Source organism: Euprymna scolopes, chromosome 6 (assembly GCF_053919585.1).
Source record: "Euprymna scolopes isolate OS-2025 chromosome 6, ASM5391958v1, whole genome shotgun sequence".
Lineage (NCBI taxonomy): Eukaryota > Metazoa > Mollusca > Cephalopoda > Sepiida > Sepiolidae > Euprymna > Euprymna scolopes.
Genome location: NC_136487.1, coordinates 10,320,343 through 10,335,942, shown reverse-complemented (window position 1 = coordinate 10,335,942; position 15,600 = coordinate 10,320,343). Strand labels below are relative to the sequence as shown.

At 35.0% G+C, this 15,600-nt stretch overlaps 1 protein-coding gene and 1 pseudogene across 1 annotated transcript in view; both read left to right on the top strand.

The window, feature by feature from the left end:
• The window catches only part of LOC145277499 (uncharacterized), a 243,875-nt gene that overhangs the window by 144,258 nt on the left and 84,017 nt on the right, over positions 1-15,600 (top strand). The gene's annotated exons all lie outside the window — the stretch shown is intronic.
• On the top strand, positions 12,357-12,473 carry LOC145278368 (5S ribosomal RNA; annotated as a pseudogene).

Here is a 15,600-nt window from a genome sequence, read left to right as displayed (position 1 = left end):
AAAATGCTGATAAAATTCTCTCTGAACAGCTATGACCAACTCCTTGCTTTTCACACAGTTCTTGTATGTCTCATGTTTAATCATCCACATTTGGAACTTTTATTTGAAACAAACAAAAATTCATTATTAAGTTATAAAATTGCATGTCTTTTCCAAAAAAAAAAAAAAAAAAAATAGTACCTATTTGATGTATTTCTAATAATAAAGGGCAGAGTAATAGCAATTTCAAAAACACCTGTTATTTTTGCTCTACCCTGTACATCTAACACATTTATTGGATCGTTTTGGAATTTATACTAATTTCGACATGACATACCAGGTGCCTTAAATAAGTTTTCAGATTTTTCATATGAGCACTTTTATTGATAGTACACACATGAAATTCTAGTCTTTTTCGAAGTAATCTCCTCCAACTGCAATACACTTGTGTTGTTCCAACAACTTCTGGAAGGCCCTATAGAATTTCTCTTGTGTGAGCTTTCAATGACCCTCGTCACAGTCTCTTTCAGCTTCTTAATTGTCTTGTAATGATAGGCGCTAAGGTTTTTATTGACCTTAGGGAATAACCAAAAGTCACAGGGAGCAAGGTCTCAGCTATAGGTAGAATGAGGATCTGTCTTAGTCAAATAGTCTGTTATCTTCTCTGAGCATCCTCGGAACAAACTTTGCATAAATCTTCCATATTTTCAGTTCCTTGCGAATAAGTGTGTGTACAGTTCCCACACTGACATCAAACTATGCACTTATTGTCTCTATAGACACACGACAATCCTTATCCATGAAATTCTTTATTTGGCCAATCAACTCTTGTGTGCTAACTTCCTTATTTCTCCCGCACCTCTCATCACTCCTCACAAACTCCCTGCCTTCCTTGAATCACTTATGCCACTCAAAAACTGATGCTCAATTCATGTAAGATGGTCTAAAACCAGTCTGAAGTATTCCATACGTTTCTGTGACATTTTTTCCAAGTTTAAAACAGAATTTTATTGCATATCCTTTTTCTAAATTGTCCTCACATCCAGATTGCATTTTTGAAATTCACCAGCTGTGGCAATCGGGCTTTACTAGGGTGTATTCCAAATCCTGCTGTAGCCGTTCATTTGACCCTGAAATCATAAAAATTGGTCAGTTATCTAATAAGATGTATAGCAATAATATACTGAATTTTCAAGAGTCTACGACAATTTTAAATGCCTGTGCAGAAGAAGTCTGGAAACTGATTTAAGGCACCATGTGTATAAGTCTGTTATGTTTTCATCTGAAATATATTGGTTTAAAACATCGTTAATCTACACAAGCACCAAAATCTAATGAAACTCTTTTCTGCATTCATGAATTTGATTTGTTTTTTAAATGTACTTTTCAATGATAAAATTATTTCTTTATAAAACTTGTCTCTGCGACTTTTGTTGTTAAACACAAAAAAATCAATCTACATACTAACATAATATAATTAATTTTATGAATATTAAGTCTATATTTTCCGTTTTACAACGTAAAAAACTAAACAAAACTTGTTATAAATCTATATATCTGTAAAAGTGAGAATGTGTGAGAGGACAACTCTCAACCTATATACTCAACGAATGTTTTATCTACAGACTTGAAATTTGGTATATAGAGTATTCAGGCACGTGGAAATCTTTTTAATCGGTTTTCATCTGGAAAAAAGGGCTGATAAGAGATCAAAATTGAAAAATTGATATGTGGGATCATCAGACTTTTATCTGTTTGCTGTTTCACAAATGCGCATGTATAAATCGTTCTCATGACATGACATTCTTATGTTAAGAATAAGTAGGTTTGAAACTTTTGAATTCGTGACAAACTGGCCTAATGGTTATCGTACTTGGCTGACTGTCTTTAAGTTTTGGTTTTGATCTTAGCTTGAGTATTTTTTTTAGAAGTGAACTAACTGTTTAGAAAAAAAAACATAATATTCACTTTCACATGTCTCAATTTCTGTGTGGATTAAAATATATTTATGCACATTTTACGATCGGGCAACGCCAGGTGGCCTGCTAGTAAATGAATAAAATAAACAAAAGGTCGCCATTTTGTGGAAGGTACAGTCTAATTTTTCTGAAAAACAAAAGATGGAAGACCATAATAGAGTTGGGAATCGGGGACAAATTGCTAAAGTGAAAATGGGGGGGGGGCAAAGACAAATGTTGATAATTGGAAAAAAGGAAAACACACAAAGGTCAAATACATACTCAAAAAAAAAAAAAAAATACCATTTCTTTAGGACTTTAAATTTTACTTTTATAATTATGAAATATTACTTTTATAATTATGAAATATTACTTTTATAATTATGAAATATTACTGCAATGTTCCCATGAAATGCTATAAACATGGGAAATAAAAACGAAATTTACCAAAATTTGATATGGGAAATTTTACTCTCATTATCCACACAAGTTCCCATTGTAAACATACGAAAAATTAAATACACCTGGTATTGTTTGGATTCTTCGGACTACTGTTTTTATCTTGGTGTTGTTCACACAACGTTTCAGTCGATGTAACCTCCAACCTTTTTAGGTGTATCTTGTCAAACTCAGGATTCTGTACGGTATTTCAAATGGAATCCTTATCCACAGGATAGCATGCTCTTGTTCCGTCTTCCATGCCTGAGTAAAAGTCTTCAATAATTTGCAGTTGTATTTTTTTAGTGTCACCCGCACTGAGGATTGAACTTTAATCTTTCAGAAGAATGTAACTTACAATTGAACTTTACCAAGTGCTTTATCCACTATGCCAGCCATGCAAAAAATAAATAAATAAATAAAATAAATACAATTACGAATTACTTAAGACTTCTACCTAGTCACAACAAGAGCATGCTACTCCCATAAATTAAATAAACGGTTCCATACGAAATTTTATGCAGATTTCAGAATTCGACAAGATACACCTGAAAATGGTCAAAGGTTATATCGACTTAAACGTTGTGCAAATAAAACTCAAGATGAGAATAGTAGTTTGAATAATACGAATTATCAATCCTCATCTCAAAAATTCATAAACATATATTCAAATTAACTGCATCTTGTAATTTATTAATTTTATAGTTTATTAATTTTATAGTTTATTAACACTATAGCAAATGTATTTGAAGTGTCAATTCTTTGTCTTTCTTGTACACTTTCTTTGTCGAGAAAACTTTCTAAAACTTTCTCAACAGAATCCCTTTCTCCCCCAACGCATTCTCATCACCTTGTCGCTCTGTTTTCCTCTTTTTTCTCCACTGCTAGCCCCCCCCCCCCTTCCTCCATCATTAACACAAGTGAAATCTTTCGGTTTTGCTCTACTTAATTTTAATAGTTAAACACAGAACAAGAGCTTCTCTATATTTCTCTCTTCACACTGGTTTGTCTTTGCTTGCTTCTGGCTGACAGGATTCTCTCGATTGAAACCATTAACTGACCGACATTGGCAGCAGATGCGAAAATTCTAAACTCAACGTTTCGATCAATGCCTGCATTTTTCCACATCTGCCAGAAACACTCTACTAATTCTGTGCAGAATATGACAATGCTTCTTGTACGCTGCTTCTCTTACTTTTTCTAGCATTTATTAGGCCACTTCATACATCTTTTTTAACAGATAAAATTATTTTGTTGGATTTTCAAAGTCAGACCCAAAAAGCATTTAAGTTGATAAATCAAATTTTATCGTTTTTATGGCTGTAATATGTTATTAGCAATATAATAACAACGTACTTCACTAAAATTTATTGAAAAATTTTTTTTAGTTCAGTTTAAATTATTTTTATATTAGTGAGTTACCAATTATTGAGGCCCAGAGTTTACTCAAGTATAAGGTTTTAATGTCAACTGAATCTAGAACAATTTTATGAAAAGATTAGAAGCAATGGGTCAAAAGGGCGGAATAGACGACTATATCATAGTCAGTAGGGGAACACTGTCGTTGTTCCATAGATGGAAAGTTTGTAGAAAGAAACTCTGTTCAAGGAAATTCCATTGGTTTTAGGTACACAAAGAAAGAAAAGTTAGTACTGTAGTTGCTAGACAGATACTTGCTGTGAATGTTCAACAGAAATTGTAGCTCAGTCGAGCACTTTTCATGAAAATAAGGATCAATCATTTTTAAATATGTTTTGGAATTTTGACATAAAGATTGATAATTTGAATTATTTGGATTATTCAAAGTATTGTTCTCATTTTGGATGTTAGTCTCATATTTCTGATGTAACCTCTAACCCTCATCAAGTGCTTCTTGTCAAACTCTGGAATTTTTGTCAAATTCTGGAATCTATACAGAATTTCGAATAAAACTTTTTATTTAATCCATGGGATAGTACGCTCTTGTTTCATCAGCTGTTTAAGTAATTTGTGATTATATTCTTAGTATCGCCCTTGTTGAAGATTGAACTTCCAACTGCCAAAAACTGTCACTTAGAACTGATTATTACTTAACACTTATATCCGTTGTGCCATGAGTCAGTTTATATCGACAAAATGTTATGAGAACAATCCAAATTGTCCATTTTCATCTCAAAATTTTGGAAACAATTTCATGATGGTCAGTCAACTACGTTGGTTTGGCTATATTGATATGAATGACTCTTGGTTGAGGAAATGCAGATTTGAAGTGAAATTGGACGATTCAAGAAAACTTGATGCAAACATTAACAAGGTCCTGGTGGAATTTGAATGGAATCAATCCTCAATGCTGCATAGCTTACAGATTGAGATTGCAGGTTATTATAAAACGTCAGGTGCATGAGCAAAGGAAATAAGACAATAAAATTGCTTCTGCTGATGATGATGATGATGATGATGATGATGGTAAATATAAAAAATAAATCATGTACATTTCTCCAAATTATTTATAATAAAAAACATGCATGTAAATACGCAAGATTTTGTTTGATAGTTTAATATAGAAATTATATAATCTTGCAAAAACAAGATTGAAAATCGCTTTGATAACACTCAAGATGATGATGATAGCTCTTCTATGTTGGTGAGGCTGAATACATCAAAGCTTGGTGATTAGATGGCTACGTTGGTTTGACCCTGTTCATAGTAACAAATCTTGGATGAGGAAATGCAAAGATTGTTAGGTGAAAGTCCTAAGAAAAGTTAGAAAATCCAAGAAAACTTGGATGCAAACTACCAACAAAGATATAAGTGGAATTTGAATGAGATCCATCCCCAATGCTGCATATCATGTTATCAGACACCTGGCCAAGGGAGATAAGATGATAAAATGACTATACCTTTTAGTCTGTTAAAAAATGTGTAAAAGTTATAAACCGTGGACTTAGAACGAGTGTTTTATTTCAAATTGATAGTTGAATATTGTTAAATTTATGCTCATTTTTTGCATTAAATACTAATCCTTAATTAATCCCAGTAGTTTCTGAGAAAACGTGGTATTATGGAGACTAATCCTTAATAATCTCTAACTGTGCGTCGAACAGATACTATATTTTGTTTGCTGTACATTATTATAACATATACTAAATTTCAGTTGAATCAGCGCAGTGGTTTCTGAGAAAAAGTCAAACAGACAAACAAAGAGAAACATAAAGGATAATGGAAGATCATCATCGTCGTCCTCATCGCGTTTACAATTGATCGTTGGCACTGAATGTTAAACATGTTCAAAAAGGTTGATATATTGTAAAACAGACAAAACTGAAAGGAGGTTGCCTACATGCCTCGATAGACACCATCAGATTTTATATACACACTTTTTTATTCTCATGATGCAACATGAGCCTACAAATGAATCACTCTTTCTTTTCTAAACATCATCCACATGACAACTGTAAATTATCCCCCCCCCTCCTCAAATATTTAACTTGGACGAGCAGTGTAACAAAATAACAAAATTGCTGTCACCCTTTTTTTTCTTCTTTTTTTTTTTTTACTTCCTCACTTAAATGACCTTGTATTACTTGTCAGCCAGACTTCATTTTGACCAATAAACATGTCTGCCATTTCATATCATCACAGTTTCCCATTTTGTTCTCATTTAATAGGAGTTTTCCCATGAATCCTTATCTGTGATTGCTCACTTTCAAAAGCATTGGAGAAGTGTCGCTTATAGCACTCGTCATTGTTTTGACAAAATACAAAATAGATTTTTCATTTCTGAATTTTTGAGATGAGGAGTGATTATTCGTATTATTTGGATTCTTCAGACTACTGTTCCCAATGTTATTTTCACAACGTTTCAGTCGATGTAACCTCCAATCTTCTTCAAGTGTATCTTGTCAAACTCGGGAATCTCTCTGTTGAATCTCCATGGAATTTTGAATGAAACCCTTTACTTAATCCACAGGGTTGCATGCTTATCCTGCCTTGACCGAGTTCAAAATAGACTTTGTAGCCTAGTGGAGGATGCCCTTTTCTCTTCCCTGCAACGTCTTTCTCACAGAAGAGACGTTACAAGCCTATCTATGCTTTATCGTTATTTTCATGGCAAGTGCTCGTCTGAGATCCAATTTATGGTCCCTCCTTGCCAAACATTCACGAGAAACACTCGTCTAGCTGAAAACACTGTTAATAATTTTCTCCACTCTTTATCTGTGCCTAAACCTAAACATAGATTCCATGAACAAAGCTTCTTTCTTAAAACTGTACGCCTGTGAAATTCTCTTCTGTTTGCCTGCTTTCCAGCTGATTACAATATGGTCGTCTTCAAGTCCAACGTAAACAAGTTCGTGATGAGCCGTTCCCTCTTAAGTAATCGAATTTACCAAATTTGCACTACTAACGATTCCTATGATATTGTTCCATTGACTACTGTACACTCTTTAACTCGTATCCTTGAGTGGCCTTTTGGTCTTGATAAGTGGTGACTTCTTTGTAAAAATAAATATATATATGCTCTTGGATCGTCAGCCATGACTGAGTAGAAGTCCCAAGTAAATCAAAATTGTATTTTTGAACTCTCATCCTCTAAAAAAAAGTGTAACTGAATTTTACCAAGTACTTTATCCACTATGCCACAGGTCCTTGTGAACAATTCTTGTATTAATTTTAGGAGCCTTAAACTGTACAATGTTATTACTTATAAGTAGTCTATTCTCTACAGTCATTTTCTAACAGTAAAATAATTTGCTAGTCTTTCTCTACTCGGTGGTTATTTCCATGAAAGGTATTTGACTGAGCTCCAATCTCTAGTTATCTTTGTAAGACATTCATAGCAAGAACTCTTCTTACCACAACCCCCCTTCAAATTTTCTTTTTTTCTGTGTGCCTAGCACCAGATAGAATTTCCATGAACAGAGTTTCTTTCCAAAGGATTCTCATCTGTGAAACACACTACCATGGGATTGCTTCCCTGCAGATTATAATATGGTCATTTTAAAAGCTTACATCTACAAATACTAGTCATAAACCATCCTTATAAATAATCAAACTTTGTTCAATCCTCTTATGATGTTCTTCATCATTAAACCATTTCATTAATGCTTATTTGTGAGTGGGTTTTTGGTTTTGATAAGTGGTGACTGATTAGGAATTTTAAAAAAGGTGTTCCCTGGAATCTGAGTGTAAAGCTCTCCCTAAACTTCTAGTATTCGGTGTTTTTCAATTATTTTTTTATGCTTTTAAGTGTATTAACATTTTAAATTTGAAGGTTTTTATTTTTCTTTATTTTTTTAATTTTATTTTATATTTTTTCTATAAAAGTGCAACTGGAAAGATACTGCAACTATGGATGAACTCGTTATTATTTCGACCTTAACATCTTCCCATCTTTTTTATGTATGTAGTATTTACAAAATCAAAATCTATTTACAAAGAGAGAGAGAGAGAGAGAGAGAGAGAGAGAGTTTGAATAACAAACATTGAATAATATTGTATATTTTTTTTTATGATATCTTTACCCGTTGCGCATAACTGGATGTTTTTTTTTTTCTATTTCTTTAACATGCCGTTCTTTTTTAACACAATGATGCCTAATTTGAACTTAATCATTGCAAATGAGCCGTCATTTGTGTGGCATTTTTTGAATAAAACCAGAAATGTTCAGTTTCTCTGTTTTCTCCATTTCATGTATAGCAGGGTGTATTTATTTGCTTCCCCACTGAGCAAATTAGGCACAAGGCCATTTTTTAATGTGGAGAGAGAAGGAAGAGAAAAGGGGACCAGCTCCCGGGAGGTAGGAAATGGGAGCTGGATAGTGATTTGCCAGCTGGGCCAAGTATGGTTGCCCCTACATGGACCAGAAGATTGCCACAAGGGCAATGGTCTTTGCTTGCAGCATCTGCCGGAACAGATATTACACTTTGAGGTATTTATTTGCTCCCCCACTGAGCAAATTAGGCACAAGGCCGATTTTTAATGTGAGGAGTGAAGGGGAAATGGGGACCAACTCCCCGGGGAGTAGGGGAGCTGGATAGTGACAATTGGTATGAAGGGTTTCCCCTACATTGACCAAGGTCTTATATGTGAGGTTGCCCCCACATATGGTCTTTGCTTGCAGTATCTGCCGGAACAGATACTACACTTTGATATTTATTTGCTTCCCCACTGAGCAAATTAGGCACAAGGCCGTTTTTTAATGTGAAGACAGGAGGAGGGGGGAGGGAAAGGGGGTACCAGTTCCCCGAGAGGTGGGAAATGGGAGCTGGATTAGAAACTTTTGGTATGAAGGGTTGCCCCTTCAGTGACCAAGTTCAGATATGTGGGGTTACCCCCACATATGGTCTTTGCTAGTCATAGCTTTGCAGCATCTGTCGGAACAGATACTACGTTTATTTATTTGCTTCCCCACTGAGCAAATTAGGCAGGAGGCCGTTTTTAATGTGGAGATAGGGGGAAGGGGGGAAGGGGGGATCCAGCTCCCGAGAGGAGGGAAGTGGGAGCTGAATTAGAAACTGTTGGTATGAAGGGTTGCCCCTTCAGTGACCAAGGTCAGATATGTGGGGTTACCCCCACATATGGTCTTTGCTAGTCATAGCTGGTCTGTGCTAGTCATAGCTTTGCAGTATCTGTCGGAACAGATGGTATTTATTTGCTCCCCCACCGAGCAAATTAGGCACAAGGCCGATTTTTAATGTGAGGAGTGAAGGGGAAATGGGGACCAACTCCCCGGGGAGTAGGGGAGCTGGATAGTGACAATTGGTATGAAGGGTTTCCCCTACATTGACCAAGATCTTATATGTGGGGTCGCCCCCACATATGGTCTTTGCTTGCAGTATCTGCCGGAACAGATGGTATTTATTTGCTCCCCCACCGAGCAAATTAGGCACAAGGCCGATTTTTAATGTGAGGAGTGAAGGGGAAATGGGGACCAACTCCCCGGGGAGTAGGGGAGCTGGATAGTGACAATTGGTATGAAGAGTTGCCCCTACATTGACCAAGGTCTTATATGTGGGGTCGCCCCCACATATGGTCTTTGCTTGCAGTATCTGCCGGAACAGATGGTATTTATTTGCTCCCCCACCGAGCAAATTAGGCACAAGGCCGATTTTTAATGTGAGGAGTGAATGGAGGGGGAAGGGAAAAAGGGGACCAGCTCCCGAGAGGTGGGAAATGGGAGCTGGTTAAAGGTCAAGCATGTGGAGTTGCCCCCACATCTGGTCTTTGCTAGTCATAGCTGGTCTTTGCTAGTCATAGCTTGCAGCATCTGCCGGAACAGATGCTACACTTTGATCTTGTCGCCCGGGCCATTTCATGTATAGCAGGGTGATAGAATAATCTCTCACTCGCAACTAACTGATGTGACTGTTTTATTGAATGTCTTCAGGTCAACCCATCTTCTCTCTTTACCAAAATTAATTGAATCTCAAGAGAAAAGTTTGACTATCCTTTCAAGTTTCCAACAAAGGCTTCACACACCTTTTTTTTTTTTTTTTAAATGCATAATTTAATCTTCTTCATTTCATATAAATCATTGCAGCAATGGGCTAGGGGATGATGGCTGAGTGGTTAGCTACATGAACTGAAAACTTGGGTGTGCCAAGTTCGAATCTGGCTAATTCCATGGAAACACTTCAATCTATGGTTTTCCTGCACACATCAATTTTCACACAAAAAAATTCTACAAAGACAGAGGTGGTACCATTAAAACGAGCCATCTTTTATGCTCCAGAATTTATTTTTCTACATAGCCACCACCATTCACAATGCACTTTTTCCAAATGATGAATGATGCTTTGTTCATACAAATCAAGAGGGTGCTTTATCACTTGCATCTCTGAAATCAACAAGCCCATCTCCTGTGCATATATCAACGATATTGGCATTGTAAACATTAACTGGCATCAGTGAATATTGATCTGTTTAATTTTTTTCTTCATGAAGGAATTCAATGATGCATCTCTGTTTCTGATACACATTCTTGACAGGAGTTTCTTTCTTAGAATCGCATGCTGTCAATATCTGCAATAGAGAGATGAAACTTTCAGGTCATGAATGCATAAGTTCAGTCATTATAATACAATTTGCAACCTCCCCTGATCTATTCGGGTGCAAGAAAGTAATAGGAGGTATTATTTTTGGAACATCCCTCGTAAGTTTAGATCTTTAAAAAAGTGAAGAGACTTGTTCTTGGGATGCTTCAAGTTCATATTGCATTCATTTAAAAAGATGTATCTTCGCACAGCTGTCTGAAGCTGAAGTAGGTGGATTCTGAAGTTCTATTTTCGTATTTAAATACAAATGCTTTTAACGGCTTCAACAATGTTACAAATCGTTCAGAGGATATGAATTTTACTTTAGTGTCAGAAACCGTTGTATGTAGAACTGCAGATTGGACTATCTCTATTTTTGAAACACAAGTTGTCCAGAATTTAATTTTAACATCGTTACGAATAATTTAGGTAGTCATAGAAACATTTTTATTCATAATCAATGCGGTTACAAGTCTAAGGTTTCGAGATTGGTGGCATAATTATATGAAATTATGTAATAATATAAATAAAGCATTTTTTATGAATAAACGTGAATAATTATTATAATATATATACGAATATATCAACCGAAAAAGTGAAAGAGTTACATACGAATAACATTTCACATTACAATTTTCTTGGCTTTTTGGCTCGGAGCAAAATGTAGTATCAGAACTTCACTATTTCTGTCCTCAATCAGTGGAGGAGAAATCCTTGTAGACTGGGGCAATTTTAATTTTTGTTTATATCCAGAGTGCCCCTTTTGGGGAACTGGATTTTCCCCCCACATTAAAAACCAACATTGTGTCCAACTGTGCTCTTGTGGGGAGGCAAGTAAATAGGAACATTTCACATTATAAATCGGAGTCCCAAAAAAAAAAAAACAAAAAAAAGCAAAACAAAAAAAAAACTGAATTATCGAAATAGATATCTTCGATTACAGAGACATATATAAGCAGAGAAACAGATTTTTTTATCAACTTTCCAAGTAACATGTTGGCGAAAAAAACTATTATCATTATTATTCTATTACAGCGTTCATTGGGAAGTGCACCAATAAAATCATTGGTGAGTTATTTCTTTAAAAAAATTTGACAAAAGATTCAATACATTGATCGCAAAACGAAAAACCCAAAAGATTTTCTACAATAAAAACACTTGTATAGCTATCAACATTTTTTTCCTATTTTTTCTCATCTGGTCATCATCTTTTAGTCTGATCTATTAGCTTTTCCTATTAGTTGCATTATTCGAACTAGTTCTCATCTTGAGTGTTATTTTCACAATGTTTTGACCGATGTAACCTCCGATCTTTTTCAGGTGTATCTTTCAGACGAGCACTTGCCACTTTGCATTAACCAATCTACGTATGTCTTATAAGTATTCTGCCGATTGTTACAGCATTAAATAATCCAAACGCGGTTGATATGCTGTTAAATCTATCGAGCCACACCCATTTTCATGAAAACGAACAGTTCATCTCTATTTTTTGTCTTGATAAATGCAACTTCAGGCTGAGAAGTTTTTGAACACGGTATTTTGGTACAGGGCCAAAATACAAAGTCAAGTGACATAAACGTAGGAAGTTTCTGGAGAGGAGGAGGGGTTAAACTTGTCTTGAAAATCAATGTGTTACCTTTTTTTCTTTATTCAAACGCAACTACCAGCTGGTTTGAGGAACGTGTGTGAGTGTGGAAGAAGAGGGGCTGATCCTACTTACTTCCAATAGGGGTGGACTAAAGCATGTTAGGAAACCCCGGGAGGGAGGAAAGAATGTTTTTAGTGTGATTCTGCAACACAGCCTGCTTCCATAATTTTTTTAATGTCTTTTAAATTTTCTGATTTTCTTTTTTTAAGACGGTAACAATTAATATAGTCATTTTTAAACACTAGCAACATACCTATTACTAATGGAGACTTGGTGTCTGTCTAAAACCGAAACTATACTATTACTTCTATTAACGTACTATTATACAACATAATCACGTTGACACACCGGTTCTCATCTGATCACCGAAGTTAAGTAACGTTGATCCTGGCTAGTACTAGATGGGTGACCATTTGGGAATTCCAAGTGCTGTATGTGCTTTCCGCTTATCTCGGCATTTGTTTCCAGTCGTCCTGAACCTCCATTTGCCACTGGTATTTAACAATGTCGACTCAGGAGAGGTGCGGTTGGAGATTGCACCACTCTTGGTACAAAAATTTCATGCGCAGGCACTCTTACAGTGGGTATCCATAGTCTGTCAAGACTGAAGGAAGCCTTTATATTATACCATTATACTATCTTTTAATGCTCAATTCGATTTACTATTTCAGACTAATCTACCAGCTTTTAATGCTTAATTCAAGTTAGGGGTAGTGTAGTATCGGTTCTATTGTCATGCGTTCAGGTATTTACCCTTTCATTTGGTAGAGAGTGTAGTATATGTTTATTTATCATAACATCCTCCCAGACATTTCCTCCTCTTTTTCTAAAATATGTTCGTTTTGTTCTTCCAGGCATTGCTTCATTTTTTGGGGCAGGGGGGAAGTTCTATTTTGTGGTCATGACACCATCCTCCTATGGATTACCGGCTCCCTTTTTTAGTGATATACTAGCCAAAGTCGTATTCCAGCATATTCAAGCCATTTTGGTAAAGATGCAGCATTTTTCCACTCTCCAAAAATCTTTTAAAATACCACTATTACAGGTTTTCGTGGATGCTGAAAACGAAAATACGGTTTAAAATTCCAGGAAGCAAGTAGTTTCAAAGATGTGAAGAAATTATAGTTCCACAAAGTGAGGAACCACTTTTCTATATTAATTTGACGTAAAATGAGCACCTACTTTATGGCCACCTTTTTTTGTTCGTCAATGTAAAATGAACACAAGTTAATGTAAAATGAGTAATTGTGGCCTGGTAGACCACCACAAAACTTAAAAACTTGTTTTCTAGGGATTTCGAGTGTGCTGAAAACGAATATTGCATTTAAAATTGGGTCTGGCAATTAGTCTTCATCAGCACCCTCTGGAAACCTATAATAGTCGTCATCTTAAAGGATTTTTTGATGGTGGAAAGATACTGCATCTTTACCGAAATGTCTTGAATATGCCGGAATGCCGAAAAAGTAAACTTTGACTGGCTTAGTCTTAAATTTTGTCAAGCTGATAATGTTTTGGTTTATGATTTATTGAATTTCTTAAAAGCAACATAGATTGACAAGATCTTTAGTTATTCATAACTAATTGACCGAAACATTGTCATGATAGTGTAGCGATAATAAAATGGGCCCTCTTGCAGTTTAGATAAACCAAAATATAAGGAAAATACTGGGACATATTTGGGGCAACACAGTCTGTAAGACTGCAATTTGATTTACTATTGAAATTGACGTAATTAGTGTTAAAGAATTTTAAAATTAAAATGAAACAATATTGAAATTGACGTAATCAAATTAAATTGAAACAATATTAGAAAACAGAATATTTTTTATTAAATGATTGTTATTAAATACAAAATTTTTAGATTGCCAACATCGATATATTACACATGAAAGAGTCCGCTGTGGAATTTCCACAGGTCCTGCTAGTTTATATTAATATTAGTCCGAGCATTGGCAAAGAATATTTTTTTGTGGAAGATGTACACACACATATATATATATATATATATATATATATATATATGAATATGACTCTTCCATTGGTTGATATAGTAATTAAATAAATGATTTTGCACTACGAACAGATGCTGTCAAGAGTTGTGCATGTTAACATACTTAAAGGAATAAATTGTAAGATGGTCAACATCTTGAAATTTGGAATATAGACTTTTGTCATGTATTGGTTTTATATATATATATATATATATATATATATATATATATATAGTGAATAAATGACAAAAAAACAATATTCCAAAATTCACGATGTTGACCATCTTATAATTTATTCCTTAATTCAGTTGACATTGACAATTCTGGACAGTATCTGTTTCGTAGTGCAAAATTAATCATTTAATTATTATATCAATCAGTGAAGCTATTATGCCCTTAACTCATCAGAAGAAATAGCAATAATCAATCTAATGAGTTAAGGGCATAATAGATTCACTGATTTCTTTTGTCATTTATTCACTGGTATGATTGATGTCTCCCTAAGATTCCAGTTTCTTTTCATATCATACATGAGATCTTGATATTTGGTCTGTTTCTCTCTTTCAGCTCTGTTCAGACCTCCATCATCAGGAACACTCACTTCAACCAAGGTTGCAACTTTCTCTGACTTATTCTACATAGAATGCGTACACTTGCGTATTGAATAAATCATAAACCAAATTCATCAAGATTGGATAATTCTATTGAGTGATTTTAAAAATAATGAACACATTCGTTTGTGCACAAAGGGTAATAGTCTTCTAGTATACTTTTTTTAGTATAATATATTTGACTAGAACGGTTACCCGGCGTTGCTCGGGAGCATGGATAACATCATAGAAGAGTTAACAAAAAGTGAGTGTAACGTATTGTTTAAAAATGATTTTCTTTATAAAAATAAAACTACTTGATCAATTTACAAGATTTTTGGAATATGATATGGCATTTCCTTATGACTGGTACGTGCATCATAAAAATTTTTTTTTTTTTTTTTTTAATTAGGTTGAATTCTAATTAAGAACCGGAAGAAATAATAATTCCTACTCTCCACTCTCTTCTCTCTGGTGATGTCAAGCAGGTGAATTTTCTTTTTTTTTACCGTAACTAAATCTGAGGTGGGGCGGAGGGGGGCACATAAAATCCGATGATGTAAGGTTTTTAAGTGTATCTGGTGTAGTTTCTGACTTTTAATCGGACGCACATGCACAAAATTAGGACGCTCTTTTAAATAACAGATGTGTCGTAGGTGGATGGGAAAAAGAAAGGTTTGATCAAGTATTTTAGCCATCAAAAGGTTAATAAGAAAAAACGCAAACAACACGGCCATTTATATCTGCTGCCAGAACTATTTTTGCTCTCAGAAACTTTTTTTTTTTTTCAACAAAACCAACAAGAAGAATTGGTTAATAATCAGATACCCACCTGTTAGCATCTGCCCAACCTACATAACCTGACACTCCTTACACATGTTTCTCATCTGCTCCGTACCCTCTCCCTCTAGCTCTTTCCATATCTTTTTCTTTACCTCTCTCTACCTCACACCTCCTCTCTCTCCCTCTTCTGGCCTCCTCTTC